Genomic DNA, 15,854 nt, shown 5'->3' on the forward strand with positions numbered 1-15,854 from the left:
GGGCTCCCCATCTTTGAGGGGCTCCTCATTTGCCCAACTATTCAAACAGTAACTCCTGTGCGTCGGAGGAAACACAGCAAAGGCATTGACAGAGACCTCCATACACTGAAGGTCACCTGGGCAACAACCTTGAGAGAAATCTGCACACACCTATCTTGCCAAGCCCAGGAGATTTTCAATTGCCCCTGTTAAAAAAAAAAAAAAAAAAAAGTCAAGTTCTTTCTAGATACCTTGAGTTTGGACTTTGATCGGTGTAATTAAGACATCGCGTTTGACTCCATCCCTTTGGGAGGCATTTTATTGGCACAGTCACAAGTTGGTGGCAAAAGCCAATGCACATCCATGGAGACAAAAAAAACAGACTCATGGTTGCTAGGGGTTGGGGGAGAGGCTGGGTTGTGACTGCTAATGAGGATGGAGTTTCTTTCGAGAATGATGAAAATGTTCTAGAATTAGAAAGTGGTGATGGTTGCACAACCCAGCGAATATACTAAAAACCACTGAATTGTGTACTTTTAAACGGCAGATTTTACATTTACATTATGTCTCAATAAAAAAAATTAACAAGCCCTGACCGGGTTGGCTCAGTGGATAGAGCATCAGCCCACGGACTGAGAGGTCCCGGGTTCGATTCCGGTCAAGGGCATGTGCCTTGGTTGCAGGCACATCCCCAGTAGGTGTGCAGGAGGCGGCTGATCGATGTTTCTCTCTCATCAGTGTTTCTAACTCTCTATCCCTCTCCCTTCCTCTCTGTAAAAACTTAATAAAAATATATTTTAAAAAATTAACAAGACAACAAACATCTGTTTATTATCAAATAATAGTGCTATGACATAAATAAATGGGAAAGCAAAAAATAAATGTTATCTACTACCTCCCCCCCTCTCCCCTAGTCAAATTCCTTTCATTTTTAACTTTTCCTCCTGGTTCTTGTTCATTTGCACAAACTGTAAAATAGGTATCAATTTGACCATCCATTGGTCAAGGCATGGTACAAAATAATTTTTAAAAACTTCTAGGGGTGGAGAATGGGAAAAATGCGTGAAGGGGGTCAAAAAATACCAAATTCCAGTCATAAAATTAATAAGTCCTGGGGTGACTATAGGTTATAATACTGTGTTGTGTATTGGAAAGTTCCTAATAGAGTAGATCTTAAAAGTTCTCATCACAAAAAAAACAATTTTATAACTATGTGGGTGATGGATGTTAACTAGAATTACTGTGGTGGTCATTTCACAATCCTATATAATAAAAGGGTAATACGCAAATAGACCGAATGGCAGAACAACCGAACAACCAATCAAAACGTGATATGCTAATGATAAGGCTGCTCAACCACTGGCTATGACGTGCACTGACCACAGGGGGCAGACAATCAACTAGTCGACCAGTCGCTATGACAAGCACTGACCACCAGGGGGCAGATGCTCCGACTAGTAGGTTAGCTTGCTGCTGGGGTCTGGCCAATTGGGACTGAGTGAGATGGGCCGGACATGCCCTGGAGCCCTCCCACGGTCCCTCCCCGGCCCAATCGTGCACCAATGGGGTCCCTCAGCCTGGCCTGTGCCCTCTCGCAATCCAGGACCCCTTGGGGATGTCTGAGAGCCTGTTTCAGCCCGATCCCACGATCCCACAGGCCACTTCCCTTGGGAGGGCGCCAGATGCAGGGTTCCTGGCAGGCGAGCGCTGTTGTGGCAGCATGAGCCTCACCCGATCGGGACTGATTGGGCACAAGCCCACAGCAGGCACAGTGGGGCTGGGATGAGCGGGAGCGACAAACAGGAGCTGCAGGCAGCATTGGACTGCAGGTTTCGACCCGATCCCTGCAGGCCACCCAGAGGGACCCCACCCATGCACAAATTCGTGCACTGGGCCTTTAGTATATACATAAAATGAGTCCTTATGTTATACACCTAAACCTGATATGTTATATGTCAATTATGTCTTAATTTTTGTTATTTATATTTATTATTGAGAGTATTAATTATATCTCAATTTTTAAAAAGATTTTAAAAGAAGGAATTCTAGATGGCACCCCAGAGATGAACCTCTGTGCTCCTGCACATCCTGTTCCCTCACTGTGCATTCTCTCCCCACCCTATACCCCTTCCTCTCTCTGACTAGCTAAGTACCTGAACCTATGTTGAGGCAGGGAAGGAGTGCAAATTTTTTTTTTAATTAAGTAATTAGTAAATATCCATATTACCTAGAATATGTCTCTGCCTGGCAGAGTAGACACTCAATAAATGTTAGCTGGATGAATGCATGCCATGTTGGTGAAGGAATAACTCAACTCTTCAGTGTATAAAGGCAGTGGTGTACTTCAGTGTTTAAGAACCAACTCTCTGGGGAAGGGAATTTATATATCTCTATATATCAATATATCTAATACACTGTATATATTGCATGATTTATATGCATTATATAATCCTATACTAGAGGCCCGGCGCACAAAATTTGTGCACTTGGTGGGGGGGTCCCTCAGCCTGGCCTGCGCCCATTTGCAGTACAGGACCCCTTGGGGGATGTCCACCTGTTGACTTAGGCCCACTCCCCAGGGAATCGGGCCTAAGCTTGCAGTCAGACATCCTTCTGGCAGCCAGGGAGCCCTCGGGGAATGTCCAACTAAAAGCTTAGGCCTCCAAGGGATCGGGCCTAAACCATTAGTTGGACATCCTTAGTGCTGCCATGGAAGTGGGAGAGGCTCCTGCCACCACCTCTGCGCTGGCCAGCCATGAGCCAGTTTCTGGCTGAGTGGCACTCCCCATATGGAAGTGCACTGACCACCAGGGGGCAGCTCCTGCATTGAGTGTCTGCCCCCTGGTGGCCAGTGCGTATCATAGCAACCAGCCATTCTGCCTTTCAGTCAATGTGCATATTAGCCTTTTATTATTATTACTAGAGGCCCGGTGCACAAAAATTTGTACACTCGGGGGGAGGGGGGGGTCCCTCAGCCTGGCCTGTGCCCTCTTGCAGTCTGGGACCCCTCGGGAAATAACAACCTGCTGGCTTAGGCCTGCTCCCGGGTGGCAGAGGGCAGGCCCAATCCCTAGGTGCAGCCCCTGGTCGGGCTCGGAGCAGGGCTGATTGGGGAGTTGGGGCGCTGCCCCGTCATGCACTGAGCAGGGCAGATCAGGAGGTTGCGATGCCACCCTCAGTCACGCTCAGGGTAGGGCCGATTGGGGGGTTTGGGCACCGCCCCGTCACACTCAAGGCAGGGTCGATGGGGAGGTTGCGGCGCCACCCCCTGCCACGCACAGAGCAGGGCCCATCAGGGGGGTTCAGGCTCCGTACCCTGTCACGCACAGAGCAGGGTCGATCAGGGGGTTGGGGAGCTCGCCCCTGTCACGCACAGAGCAGGGCCGATCAGGGGGTTGAGGAGCTCCCCCCTGTCATTCACAGAGTAGGGCCGACAGGGGAGTTGGGGCACTGCCCCCTGTCACACACAGAGCAGGGCGGATCAGGGGGTTGGGGCGCCGCACCCTGTCACACTCAGGGCAGGGCCGATGGGGAGGTTATGGCTCTACCCCATCACACACAGAGCAGGGCCCGTGGGGGAGGTTGGGGCGCCGCACCCTGTCACACACAGTGCAGGGCTGATCAGGGGGTTGGGGCGCCGCACCCTGTCACACACAGAGTAGGGCCGATCAGGGGGTTGGGACACCGCAGCCTGTCACACACTGAGCCGCAGGGCGATCAGGGGGTTGGGGAGCTCCCCCCTATCAGACACAGAGCAGGGCTGATCAGGGGGTTGGGGCGCCTTCCCCTGTCACGAACAGAGCAGGGCGGATAGGGAGGTTGTGACCCCACCCCCTGTCACACAGAGCCACAGGGCGATCAGGGGGTTTGGGCACTGCCCCCTGTCATGCTGCTCCAGGGGCCAGGAGGCCTCACGGCTCCGCTGATCCTGGGTTCGGGAGGCCTCGCTGGTCCGCTGATCCCTGTGCTGGGAGGCATATTACCCTTTTACTATATAGGATAGAGGCCTGGTGCACGGGTGGGGGCTGGCTGGTTTGCCCTGAAGGGTGTCCTGGATCAGGGTGGGGGTCCCCACTGGGGTGCCCGGCCAGCCTGGATGAGAGGATGATGGCTGTTTGCAGCTGGTCACACACCCTTCAGGGTGGGGGTCCCCACTGGGGTGCCTGGCCAATCTGGGTGAGGGGCTGAGGGCTGTTTTCAGGATGCTGGGTGACTGAAGCTCCCAACCACTCCTTTTTTTCTTTCTTTTTTTTATTCTGGGCCAGCTTTAGCTCTGAGGCTTGGCTCCAGCTCTTAGGCCTCCGCTGCTGAAAGCAGGTATCTGGTTTGTTTGGGTTCTATAATCAAAACACTGTTTCAACTCCAGCTCTGAGATCCCGGCTGGCTGAAAGCAAGTTTCTGGGGTTTTGTTTAGCTTCTATATTTGTAACAATGTTTCAAACTGCAAGCTCAGAGGCCGGCAGCGGCAGGCGGGGAATGTTGGAGTCCTCCGTCAATGAAGCAAGCAAGCCTCATCTTCGCTTCAAGCTGCCTGGCTGCCAGCCGCCATCTTGGCTGGCAGTTAATTTGCATATCACCCTGATTAGCCAATGGGAAGGGTAGCGGATGTACGGCTAATTACCATGTTTCTCTTTTATTAGATAGGATACAGGATGTCCCTATTTCCCCCCTTTTGCCCCCTCTACCCAGCTATTGCCCCCCACTTCTCTCTGGCCATCACCATACTGTTGTCTGTGTCCATGGGTTGTGCATATATTTTTCTTTGGCTAATCCCTTCTTTAAATTTTTATTTTCAGATAAGTGCTTATAACTGCACTATTATATATTTTCTATTATATCATTTAGAATTAAGATATTTTTTAATTGAACCCTTGTAAATTTTAGCACAATTTAATAAATTATGCTAGAAGCAATTAGGAGATTTTTCATGTAATGCAGATACATTTCAACTAATATTTTATTAATTTTTAATTTTTTAATATTTTAAGTTGAAATTATCTCATACATGTAAAAAAAAACTATAAAATACTACAGCATATTATATGTACCCTTCACCCAATTTCTTAGGTGTTAATAATTTAAACATAACCATTATACAACTAACAAAATTTGGAATATATTTTATTATAATCTCTTTAATGTTACTTAATCCATTAAACTTTGTTTTTGTTAATCTTCACCCAAGGATATTTTTCCATTGAATTTTAGACAGAGTGAAGGGAAAGGGAGAGACACATTGATTGGTTGCCTCCTGCACATGCTCTGATAGGGACTGGGGATCAAGGCAGCAACTGAGGTACATGCCCTTGACTGGAATCAAACCTGGGACCCTTCAGTCCAAGGGCTAATGCTCTATCCACTGAGCAAAACAGGCTGCAGCTTAATTCATTTACTTTTAATCTACATGTGTCTTTATATTTAAAGTGGGTTTTGTTTTTGATTCACCCTCATAATCTATCTTTTAAGTGGTGCATTTATGCCACTGACTTTCAGAGTGCTCACTGATAGTGCTTACTGACAGTGCCATATCTGGCGGCTCCTGGGGCTTGCAGGGCCGGCGTACCTACGGCCCAGGACTGGATCCGGTCCTGGGCGGCAGGCAAGAGGCTTCTGGCATCGCCCACGGGGGCCTGGATGGCAGCTCGCGCTGGTGGCTCGCGCTGTCCCCCCCTGCCTGCAGTATGCAAATTAGCCACCATCTTTGTTGGTGGTTAATTTGCATATCTCGCTGATTAGCCAATGGGAGGCATAGTGAAGGTACGGTCAATTACCATGTTTGGCTATTATTAGATAGGATAATAAAACCCTAATATGCAAATCGACCAAACGGCAGAACAACCAGTTGCTATGACACGCACTTATCACCGGGGGCAGGCACTCAACGCAGGAGCTGCTCTCTGGTGGTCAGTGCACTCCCACAGGGGGAGCGCCACTCAGCCAGAAGCTGGGCTCATGGCTGGCGAGCACAGCGGCGGTGGCAGGAGCCTCTTCCACCTCCATGGCAGCGCTAAGGAACCCAAGGGGGATGTCCTTAGGAAAGCAGGCCTAAGCTGGTAGTCGGACATCCCCCATTGGGGTCCCGGACTGTGAGAGGGCACAGGCTGGGCTGAGAGACGCGCCCCCCCCCCCCCAGGGCACAAATGTCATGCACTGGGCCTCTAGTGTATATATAAGTTACAAATGTTACTGACATGAAAATGTAGCATGCAATTTACAAGTAATAAGAAAATATCCAACATTCTATTATAAATTCCATACAGCCATTTGAATCTCAAAGTATGTTTTTATTGATTTTGTTTTGTTTTTGTTAATCCTCACCTGAGGATATTTTTTCCATTGATTTTTTTTTTTTTTTTTTTTAGAGAGAGAGAGACAGTGGGAGGGAAGGAAGGAGGAGTAGTGGGGAGAAGAGGGAGGGAGAGAGAGAGAGGAGAGAAGCATTGATGTGAGAGAGACACACCCATTGGTTGCCTCCCACACGCACCCCAACCAGGCCAGGGATCGAACCTGAAAACCAGGTACATGTCCTTCACCGGGAATCAAACCACTAAACCACACTAACTAAGCTGTTTTATTAATTTTTGCCAAACTCTTATTTCCATGGCCAACCTCTGGTTGCAGATAAGGTAACAAATGTAGTTCTGACATGAATGTTAGCAATATTTTCATTTGCATTAATAAGTGACATGAGAGTGAAGACATATATTGGAATTTCACTTGTTCATCAATAACATGTCTTCTTTGATGTATTAGATAAAAGTTTTTGAGTACTGGAAATATTTCCCCATTTTTCTGTGCTAGTCACAATCTAATAACTGCAGACATAACACATTTTAGAATTTAATCAGCATTATTAACTTTTATCCATCATTTTTAAAAATATATTTTATTAATTTTTTACAGAGAGGAAGGGAGAGGGATAGAGAGTTAGGAACATCGATGAGAGAGAAACATCAATCAGCTGCCTCCTGCACACACCCTACTGGGGATGTACCCACAACCAAGGTACATGCCCTTGACAGGAATCAAACCTGGGACCCTTGAGTCCGTAGGCTGATGCTCTATCCACTGAGCCAAACCGGTTAGGGCTATCCATCACTTTTTAAATCCTGAACCAGAGGTTGTTATGCTATAGCAGGGGTGGGCAAACTTTTTGACTCGAGGGCAACAATGGGTTCTTAAACTGGACCGAAGGGCCAGAACAAAAGCATGGATGGAGTGTTTGTGTGAACTAATATAAATTCAAAGTAAACATCATTACATAAAAGGGTACGGTCTTTTTTTTCAATAGTTTTATTCATTTCAAACGGGCCGGATCCGGCCCGCGGGCTGTAGTTTGCCCACGGCTGTGCTATAGCCTTCCACCTGTTTGTATAAAGTTTTATTGGCACAAGTCCACGCCCATTTGATTAGCATTTTCTGGGGCTGTTGACTAGATGCAATAGAGGGTCTACAAAGCAGAAAAAATTTGCTATTTGATCCTTTACCAAAAAAAGTTTTTTGACCCTGCCCTGGCTGGGCAGCTCATCCCCATATACCATGGTTGTCGGTTCAATCTCTGGTCAGGGCACATATAAGAAGCAACCAATGAATGCATGGGTAAATAGAACAAGTAATGTTTCTCTCTCTTCTCTTTCTCTCTCTCTCTCTTTCTCTTCCCCCTCCCTCAATTCCTCTCTCTATAAAATCAATAAATAAAAAATAGCCCTAACTGGTTTGGCTCAGTGGATAGAGTATCGGCCTGCAGACTGAAGGGTCCCAGGTTCGATTCCTGTCAGGGGCATGTACCTTGGTTGCGGGCACATCCTCAAGAGAGGGTGTGCAGGAGGCAGCTGATCGATATTTCTCTCTCACTGATGTTTCTAACTCTCTGTCTCTCTCCCTTCCTCTCTGTAAAAAAATCAATAAAATATATTTTAAAAAAATAAATAGCTTCTCTCATTTAAAAGAAAGTTCTTGACCCTTGATCTAGACCAGGGGTGGGCAAACTTTTTGACTTGAGGGCCACAATGGGTTCTTAAACTGGACCGGAGAGCCGGAACAAAAGCATGGATGGAGTGTTTGTGTGAACTAATATAAATTCAAAGTAAACATCATTACATAAAAGGGTACGGTCTTTTTTTTTTTAGTTTTATTCATTTCAAACGGGCCGGATCCGGGTAGTTTGCCCACGGCTGATCTAGACAATCAAAAACACAATAAATCAAGCCCCCATTTGTAACATTTGCCAATTTCCATGGTGTACATGCCTCCAACATGGCCCACTTTAAGCTGCCAGTGTGATGTCAATGATGCAAAGTTGAAAAGATACGCAGTAAATAGCCCATCATCACACACTGTTTCCACCAAACAGATACAATAACAAAAATAGCAAAAACAGATGAAAATTAAATTAAAAGCTCGCATAATGAAGGATTCAGTTATATTTAGTACATTCACAATGTTTTGTGACCATCAGCTCTATCAAACATTGTCATTGCCCCAAAAGGAAACCCACTACCTACTGGTATTAATTGTCCCCCTTTCCTCTCCCCCCACCCCCGGCACCCACCATTCTACTTTCTGTCTCTGTGGATTTGACTCCATAGGGACCACCTATAAAGGGAATCATACTAATTGTCCTTTTGTGGCTGTTTTATTTCGCTGGGCAGGTCCTCCAGGTTCATCCACGTGGTAGCAGATGTCAGAGTATCTTTGCTTTTTAAGGCTAAATAATACTCCGGATGGACCACATCTTGTTCATCCACTCATCAGTTGATGGGTGCTTGGTTTGTTGCCACCTTTTGGTTACTGTGAGCTACGCTGCTACACATATGAGTGTTTAAGTATCAGTTTGAGTCTCTGCTTTCAGTTCTCTTAGGTATTTACTCAGAAGTGGAATTAATGGGTCGAATGGTAGTTCTGTTTAATTTTTTGAGGAACTGCCATATTGTCCTTGTTTGTTTATTTAAATTTTTTTATAAAAGTTGTAAAAAAAATAACACAGAATTCATCTGTATCCTTTATGCAGCTTTCCCACAGATAATATCCTATATAGCTAGAGGAAATACCTAAACCAGAGAATTCACATTGCTACAATAGGCATTTTTTATTCCACCAGCTTTGACATGCACTCATTCCTTTGTAATGTGTGTAGGTCTATGGAGATGTGTCACATGTTGAGATTCAGTCACCACCACCACCGTAATCAGACTACAGAACATTTCCATCATCTCAAAGAAAATCTCTTGCCCTAGCTGGTTTGGCTCAGTGGACAGAGGGTCAGCCTGCAGACTGAAAGGTCCCGGGTTCAATTCTGGTCAAGAGTACATTCCCAGGGTTGTGGGTTCCATCCCCAGTAGGGGGCGTGCAGGAGGCAGGCGATCAATTATTCTCTCTCATCATTGATGTTTCTCTCTTTCCCTCTCCCTTCCTCTCTGAAATAAATAAAAATATATTTAAAAATTAAAAAAAGAAAATTCCTCATAGTCATAACCTTCCCCAAGAACTGACACCTGGCAATCTCTGTTCTTCATCACTATAATTTTGTCACTCAAAGAATGTCAGGCACGTGCTCTCTTTAGGGAGTATGACTGTGCCATTCCCTCACAGGCACATAAAAAAAAAAAAAGAATGTTGTATAAAAGGAACCAAGTTACTATGTAGTTCTTTGAGACTGTCTTCTTTGAGCTTCACCTAAGTTGGTACATGTATCCATCGTTTGTTCCTTTTTATTACTGAACTAGAGGCCTGTTGCATGAAGAGATTCGTGCAATAGGCCTTCCCTTCCCCTGGCTGCCGGCACCAGTTTTCCTCCGGGACCCGGGACCCAGGCCTTCGCTCCGGCCGCAGCCACCTTCAAGTCCTCGCTGCCCTGGCCGGAGCCGCCTTCAGTCTTCACTCTGCCGCTTTGCGCCTATGTATGCATATTAACCACCATCTTTGTTAGGTTAATTTGCATACTCTCCTGATTGGCTGGTGGGCATAGCGAAGGTATGGTCAATTTACATGTTTGTCTATTATTAGGTGAGATAGTATCTCATTGTATAAAATTAATCCACAATTTGTTTATCATTTAACCCACTGTTGTTGTTTTTTTAATTAAATCTTTATTGTTCAGATTATTACAGTTGTTCCTCTTCCCCCCCCCCCCATAGCTCCCCTCCACCCGGTTCCCACCCCCCCACTCTCACCCCCCCCACTGTCCTCATCCATAGGTGCACGATTTTTGTTCAGTCTCTTCCTGCATCCCCCACACCCCTTTCCCCCCCAAGAATAGTCAGTCCACTCCCTTTCTATGCCCCGATTCTATTATAATCACCAGTTTATTCTGTTCATCAGATTATTTACTCACTTGATTTTCAGATTCACTTGTTGATAGATGTGTATTTGTTGTTCATAATTTGTATCTTTACCTTTTTCTTCTTCTTCCTCTTCTTAAAGGATACCTTTCAGCATTTCATATAATACTGGTTTGGTGGTGATGAACTCCTTTAGCTTTTCCTTATCTGTGAAGCTCTTTAACTGACCTTCAATTCTGAATGATAGCTTTGCTGGATAAAGTAATCTTGGTTGTAGTATCTCATTGTATAAAATTAATCCACACTTTATCATTTAACCCACTGAAGGACATTCGGGTTGTTTCCAGTTTGGGGCCAATTATAAACAAAGCTTTATGAACAAACATTCATGTTCAGGTGTTTGTGTGAACCTACAAGTTCATTTCTCTCGGGTCAACACCCAGGAGTGGGATTGCTGGGTCATAAGGTAAGTGTGTACTTAACGTTCTAAGAAACTGCCAAGTCATTTTTTTTTGGGGGGGGGGGGAGGGGGCTGTACCATTTTTGTATCCCCACCAGCAACTTAAGAGTCCCAGTTGCTCAGCATCACTGCCAGCACTTGGTATTGTCAGCATTTTAAATTTTATTTCAAACTTTGCATTTCCCCAATGGCTAATGGTGCTGAGCCATTTTCAATGTATACAAATGGTGTCATAGAGAGTCCTCCATCACTTTAAGTTCCTAAGGCTTTTTTATGTTATTGTCATTTGTGAGTCTTCTGCTGCTTCATATTTCTTTGTGAGACTATACTAAGAAAGAATTTTCCATTGATGGATACTGGTGTCCTTTCCGGATGTATGCCATCAGGAACATTAACGTGTGTGTCTCCTGGTCATACAAAGGCAAGAGTTTCCTAGGTTACATGCCTAAGAGCAGAATTTCCGGGCTGTAGGGTATTCCAGAGAACGTGAAACTGCTTCCTAAACGGGTGGGGTCAGCCGTTCTTTCAGTTAATCCATTGCACAGGTGAGAGAATAAAGTTCAGGGTGCATGTGGAGAAAGTGTGTACACATGTGATAGTAACGCTAGATTGTGCCTAAACAAGATAAATATCGCCTTGAATTGAATCTATCAACAAAGCTATTAGAAATTTATTTCCTGAGGGCGGGGAGAGTGATTTAGGAGCCACCCAAGTCCCTGGGACCACAGAACAGATGTACTAAGAATGATGTGACTGGAAGCAATGATAAGGAGAGAGATATGTGCTCACTAATAAAGGTAGAGTAGGAGGTAGAGGGCGTGCGTCCGTACTGTAACCTCAATAACACAGCCGCATGTTCTATAACAAGTGCCGAGAAACAGGTAATTAGCAGGAAATGCATCTCCCCAAGGACAGGAACACCCATTTCATTTATTCAAGTAGCATTTATGTGTGACGCTTCCACTCTAACAAGCTGGACAGGAAGAAAGGCAAACCCAACATCTTCATGCCCTCAAAATAGTCATAACTAGAAAAAAGGCAAAATAAGCCCTAGCTGGTTTGGTTCAATGGATAGAGCACTGGCCTTCAGACGAAAGGGTCCTGGGTTCGATTCTGGTTAAGGGCACATGCCTGGGTTGTGAGCTGGGTCCCCAGTGGGGGGCGTGCAGGAGGCAGCCAGTCAATGATTCTCTGTCATCATTGATGTTTCTATCTCTCTCTTCCTCTCTGAGATCAATAAAAATATATATTTTTTAAAAAGGTAAAATGAAAGAGCAGGGATGTAAATCAGAATGCAGCAAGAGCCGCCCTAGCTGGTTTGGCTCAGTGGATAGAGTATCAACTGAGGACTAAAGGGTTTCGGGTTGGATTCAGGTCTAGGTCACTTACCTCGGTTGCAGGCTCAATCTCTGGCCTGATCGGGCACGTGCAGGAGGCAACCAAGCGATGTGTCTCTCTCACATCGATGTTTCTCTGTGTGTCTCCCTCTCCCTCCCTAAAAATCAGTGGGAGCCCTGGCTGGTTTGGCTTAGTGGATAGAGTGTCAGCCTGCAAACTGAAGGGTCTTGGTTTGCTTCCAGTTAAGAGCACATGCCCGGGTTTCGGACTCGATCCCTGGTGTGCGGTGTGCAGGAGGCAGCCAATCAATGATTCTCTCTCATCGTTAATGTTTCTATCTCTCTCTCCCTCTCTCATCCTCTCTGAAATCAATCTATACTAATAAAAGAGTAATATGCTAATTAGACCGGGAGACCTTCCGGACATCCTTCCGGACAAAGCCGGGGGCTTGGCTGGCCTGCAAACCACCCCCAAATGGCCCTCAGCCCCTCGCCCAGGCCCACCCTTCCCCCAGCGGGGACCCTCACCCTGATGTGGGCGTGGCCAGCCTGCAATTGGCCATCAGCCCCTAGCCCAGGTCCAACCTGCCCCCCACGGGGATCCCCACCCTAATCCGAGACCCCCTTTAGGGCAGACCAGCTAGCCCCCATCCGTGCACCAGGCCTCTATCTATACTAATAAAAGGGTAATATGCTAATTAGACAGGGAGACCTTCCAGACGTCCTTCTGGACAAAGCCATGGTGGCAGGGCCAAGGCAGAGGCAGTTAGGGGTGATCAGGCCAGGAGGGGAGGGCAGTTGGGGGCGAACAGGCCGGCAGGAGGGCCAGTTGGGGTCAAGCAGGCCAGCAGGCAGAGTGGTTAGGGGCGATCAGGCAGGCAGGCAGGTGAGTGGTTAGGAGCCAGCAGTCCTGGATTGCAAGAGGGATGTCCAACTGCCAGGGATCGGGCCTAAACCAGCAGTCGGACATCCCCCAAGGGGTCCCAGGTTGGAGAGGGTACAGACCAGGCTGAGGGACACCTGCACACCGGGCCACTAGTAAAAATATGCTTAAAGATAAATGAGTAAATAAAAATCAATGGGAAAATAACCAAAAAAACAAAAAAAGAATGCAGCAAGAGCCATCAACCAGAAACAAACAGATGCATAGAGAATGCCAAGAAGTAGGAAAGTAGCAGGAAGCAGGAGAATCAGACTTTATAGAAAAAGTGTCATGTAAGCTGAGATCCCAAGTAGGAGCCAAGGAGAGCTGAAAATTCTGCACTGAGGCTTAGCCAAAGGCTGAGAAGTAATGAGAACTGAAAATTCTGATCATGAGAAAAGACTTGATCTCTTTAACCTCCTCAAGAAGGTTCTCTGGGGAGGGCAATCACCAAGTACACACTGTAGAATATTATATAGCAAAGAAAAAGAACAAATTATTGTTAGATGCAATCACTTAGATGATTCTCAAAAATACTGTTCGGAGCAAAGGAAGCTGGGACATAAAAGAGTTCATACTGGCCCTGGCCGGTGTGGATTTGATTACTAACCCATACCCGCCAAAGGGTTGAGGGTTTGATTCCCGGTCAAGAGCACATATCTGGGGTGTGGGTTCAATCCCTGGCCTCAGTCGAGGTACATGTGAAAGGCAACCAATCGATGTGTCTCTCTCACATTGATGTTTCTCTCTCTCTCTCTCTCTCCACTCTCTCTAAAAGTCAATGGAAAACATCTAACCTAAAGCCAGAAGGATTTACAACAAAAAAGAGTTCATACTGTACAATTCCATCTCTGAGAAGCTCTACAACATGCAAAACAAATCTATGGGGACAGAAATCAAAATCTAAGGTATCTCTGGACAGTGGTGGGCTACAATCAGCTTGTCCTAGCTCATAGATGCCTGTTGTTAACATTCTTTCCAATGCCATGATAATCAGCTGTGGTGAAAATATTTATACCACAATAATGGAGTAATGTGGTTCTGGCTGGGTAGCTCAATTTGTTAGAGTGTCGTCCCAATAAGCCAAGGTTTTGGGTTCGATCCCAGTCAGGGCACATACAAGAAGCAACCAATGAATGCATATAATATATGGGTGGAACAACAAGTCAATATCTCCCTTCACCCCCTCCCCCCACTCATTTCTAAAGCCCGCTGTTAAACATTTACCAGCACACTATTGCTAGGTGGGGCGAGGGAATTATTAACTGAATAGGGCACTGAAGAAACTCTGGAGTGATGTAAATGTTCTCCGTCTTATTTCCGGGAATGGTCACATGAGTACATACCATAGTAAAACCTCAAGAAATTGAACACTCAATTTAATTATATGTAAGCTATAGACTATTTTTAAAAAGGACTATAGGCATATATAGCCTAAAATAAAATATGCTAGCGAGATCAATTTGCAGAACAGGAAGAAGGTGAAAATGCCCTGAGCTGGGAAAGGTCATGGCATTATCTGAGGTCAGCTGAGCATTCTCCTGAATTTTGGGTGAGTGGGAACAGTGTGAGGCAAAACTAAAAAGGCCCAGATTGTAGAAGATAGGCATGTCTGGGAGTAGTTTTAATCAGGGAAGAGCTATGGTTACATTTTTGCATCTTTAGAGCATTGTTACATTTTGCAATTGTGTATACATATTTTTAAATACATTTTTATAGATTTCAGAGAGTAAGGGAGAAAGAGACACATCAATGATGAGAGAGAATCATCGACCAGCTGCCTCCTACATAAGGACCCCCAGTGGGATCGAGCCTGCAACCTGGGCATGTGCCCCAACCAGGAATCAAACCGTGACCTCCTGGTTCATAGGTCGATGCTCAACCACTGAGTCACCTGGCTGGGCTGCAATTATGTATATTGGGTATCTTTTTTTTTTTTTAAATATATTTTATTGATTTTTTACAGAGAGGAAGGGAGAGAGATAGAGAGCCAGAAACATCGATCAGCTGCCTCCTGCACACTCCCCACTGGGGATGTGCCTGCAACCAAGGCACATGCCCTTGACCAGAATCGAACCTGGGACCCCTCAGTCCCCAGGCCGACGCTCTATCCACTGAGCCAAACCGGTTTCGGCTATTGGGTATCTTTTATTTTTTATTTATTTATTTTTTTAATATATTTTTTTTATTGATTTTTTACAGAGAGCAAGGGAGAGAGATAGAGAGTTAGAAACATCGATGAGAGAGAATCACTGATCAGCTGCCTCCTGCACATCTCCCACTGGGGATATGCCCGCAACCCAGGTACATGCCCTTGACCGGAATCGAACCTGCGACCTCTCAGTCCACAGGCCGACGCTCTATCCACTGAGCCAAACCGGTTTCGGCATATTGGGTATCTTTTAAACATTATATCTCTGATGCCCAGCACTGTATCTAGCACATGAAGGGCACTGCAAATTAACTGTTAAAAGAAGAACTGAGGGGCAGCTGGACAGGAAGTGAGCAGGACTGAGCCAGAGAGACCAGGGGACCTGGGCTGGGCACTGGAAGACAATGATGACTGAGCATTTCCCTCTGTTTCTTCCCATGTGGTTCCCAAAGGTACACCCCACCATAAAATGTACACCGGTGCTTAAAGACGTGACAAAGAGAAAAGCAATGTGGCGAATTTTATCTAGAGTCAACTTTTCCCCCTTTAAAGGACTGTCCTTTATTCGGTGCCATGTACTTCCATCTTTAGAGGAGTTAGTGTTTCTCATAAAATGGTGCGGCCACTGTGGGAAACAGTATAGTGGCTCCTTAAAAAAAATCAAATATAGAATTAACCTCTGATCCAGCCATTCCATTTCTAGGAAGACGCCCAAAAGAACTGA

The sequence above is a fragment of the Myotis nattereri genome (assembly GCF_964212035.1).
Source record: "Myotis nattereri genome assembly, chromosome: 5".
Taxonomy (NCBI): domain Eukaryota; kingdom Metazoa; phylum Chordata; class Mammalia; order Chiroptera; family Vespertilionidae; genus Myotis; species Myotis nattereri.